We start from the raw sequence: 3,445 nt of genomic DNA on the forward strand, positions 1-3,445 counted from the left end.
TTAGTTATTTTTAATCCGATTATATTGTTTAAATATATTTGTGTGAAAATTAAATTGTGTTACTGATATGTATAAAATGATAAATCGTTAACAAATGGAAAAATATGCCACTGAGCAATTAATTCAAAGAATAAATGTGACTGACACAGGTTCGCCAGTTGATGGTTCAATGGACAATGTTTCTGTGATAAAACACTTTATTGCATGGATGTATGATCACAAAATAACACGAGGTAGACCAGCTTATTGGGTGCAAGAGAATGAAACTGGGAAACAAATGATTTTTTTACATACACAATACAGAATTGTATTAGAATAGGTTATACTAGCTGCCTGACCCGGCTTCACACAGCTATACTAATGGAAAAAAATTAAGCCACATCTCCCATTTACAGTAATGGTAAATTTAACAAAATTCAGTGAAAATTTATTACAATGCTGTATAATGTACCGGAGAGAAAATGAATAGCACCGATGGTTTCCCGACTCGTGCAAGCAACGTACAACTGATGTACCCGTACTTCGCTACGGCAGTCTACAGGCAGATCACTCTTGCGCCGCTCATTATACATGCCCCTCCTTGTGGGTACGCCACTGCCACGCGATGCCCGTTGCCATGGAGACGCAGAAGGCATGAACAATGCAAAATCCTGTTCTCATGCAGACAAAGTACCCACTGTTGCCTGGTTTTAACCACCCATGGGATCTAATTTTTGGAAAATGTCATCCTGCGTAACATAAGGAACATTACTGTGAAGTTTCAAGTCTGTAAAATATATACTTGAAAAAAAGGGCAATAAAAATAACAAATTAAACACAGAGAGAGAAAACAAAACAATAGTTTAGGTTTGCGATTTAAAGTGATAAAAAGTATTTAAATACTAATTGAACTCTTATGAGGGTACTGATTGCTTCGTTGTTAATATCGCACGGGTGTTTTTTACTTGTATGGGAAAATTAAGAATGATAAGGCATCTAGTGCGTGGCAACAATGTTAATAGGCAATAGGAAATAAACTTCTAGCGCCTGCGGCATTGTCAACACACACTTTGTACGTGTACTGCTTGCTGTATCTAACCCCCTCCAATGCATTTGATTCTAAATTGGACTTTTAGTGAAGATCCCTAATGTTATTGATAATATAATATAGCATAGCCTATAGCCTTCCTCGATAAATGTACTATCCAACACTGAAAGAATTTTTTAAATCGGACCAGTGGTTCCTGAGATTAGCGCGTTCAAACAAACAAATAAACAAACAAACTCTTCAGCTTTATAATATTAGTATAGATGAAGAAAAAAAATTTGTTGATAGGGCATAAATAAAAAATAAAACAATATTGGTTCAACGTCATGGCCATTATAAACGGTGAGATGAGTTATGATGGAATGCATTGGTTGAGAAAACGGGAGTACCCTGAGAAAACTCACCATCTCACGAGCAAGGGTTCCTATTTTTCCCATTTGTGAAAAATGTTCATTTGACACAATGTGGAATTGAACCTGGATTGTCTTGGTGGAAGGTTGGTGATTTGACCACTCAATATGCATTTGTGCATGCAATATAATTTTAATCCATCACTAAACTGTGACATAAAAGACAATGTTTAAATGTTGTACCCCCTCTCCTGCCTACTCAGAAAAAGTGGTTGGGGGAGAATTTAATTGTTACGGGGCCCTGTGTTAGTGAGACTGGCGTTTCTAGCGTGGTATCGCCCCTAAGCACAAGTCTTCTTGTCGTGCATAGGGCAACTGAAATTTGAGCAGTAACCTTAACATTATATGGCAAAAAAAAAAAAAGAGCATGAATGTGTAATGCAAGTCCCTCAAGTGCTTTAAAGAATCTGTACTGGGTGTTTTATGTCTAATTCTGAAATTATTCAGAAAAATCGTATTTTAGCTCTTTTCACTCTCCTAAAAATACAGTTCAAAACCAAAACTACTCATCCGCCCTCAACACATTATTAAATGCTTTTCGTATGCAGACACCAATCACAATCGGATATCTTGAGCAGTTTTTAAAACACATGTTTTTTTTTCGAAAGCTCTGCACACGATGTGTGTTCCCAGGTAGGTGTGGCCCTCAAGGTAAGAGAGTTTGTATTAAAAGATGTCATCTTGGTTTTACCAGTTATAGGCCATAACTATTATTTTTTCATATTATCAAAATTTTTTGGAATGCATGAAGTAAGTAGTACAAATAGTTTATCCTGAGAAGTCACATGCTTTTAGTATAACTAAAAGAATCTATTTGTATTTTGCATAGTATGGCACCTCTAGAGGGGAAAAAAAAATTATCAACAAATGACAGCAATACAAAACAAAAATGAAAACCTAATATGTTTTAACCTTACACCAGGTGACCCTGCATCATGAAAGGCAAAATTAAAGAACATAACATCACAGTAGAACCCTGTTATAATGTTTTTCAAGGGAGCACAAGAAAAAAACATAAGCAGGATATCTCAATTTAGCACTTAACAATGTTTGAGCTTTTTACCTATTGACTCACCAAGCTATGTAAACAACTTTAATGTTAAAACCAAAGATAGTATACTTGATGCATGAATTTTCTGAATCAAACCAACAATTTTTCAACTTCGTCTTGTTCCCTGGTTAAATTTTGTTTGTCTTTAAAGATACACTGCCACATTTTATGTAAAATTGTCTCACGATTCATGATGACAACATTAAGAGTGAGAATGTCTACTCCTTCGCCACCTGAAAATGTTTAGTTTTCGGATTCCTACGTATGAATAAAAAAAAAAATTATTTGTAAGCAATAGAAAACACTTTTAGTTATGCCCTCGCTCAATGATTGGCAACTTAAATATCGTAGGACTATGTACGTGCATCTGAATACCCACTGGAATGGCAAGGAAGAGAAGAGTTGACTAAGGGTGCCAACTGACACGTAACTATGAACATTGTTTACCTTCAGTATATTGCATAAAATTGTATTTTAGCAAACTTCATGTATTGTATGGCAGTGATTGTAAACATAAACATACATAAAGGAAGTGTTCAAATAATTTGGTTTTAAAACATTTTTTCCCCATTTATTGAATGTTAGAAAGCAAACATTATAAGCAGGAAATTACACTATTTATAAACGTTATATGCAGGAAATAAATACTTTGTCCTTATGGGGGAAATATTGGGACTTTAAAAATATGACATTATAAGCAGGAAAACATTATATGCAGGAACATTATAACAGGGTTCTACTGTAATTCATTTTGCCCAATATACATATACATACCTATTATATAAATAAAAGCATTCTATGACTAAGCTACCAATAAGTATTCCTATTAACTACCTACCAATTTTGTGTATCTAGTTCACCTTTTTTTTTGTGATACTTTGCAAAGCAGTTTTTTTTGTTTCATTCATGCAAGTCCAACACCACAATTTTCATAGTTCCATTTTGTTCTGTGGGACT

Source organism: Bacillus rossius, chromosome 8 (assembly GCF_032445375.1).
Source record: "Bacillus rossius redtenbacheri isolate Brsri chromosome 8, Brsri_v3, whole genome shotgun sequence".
Taxonomy (NCBI): Eukaryota; Metazoa; Arthropoda; class Insecta; order Phasmatodea; family Bacillidae; genus Bacillus; species Bacillus rossius.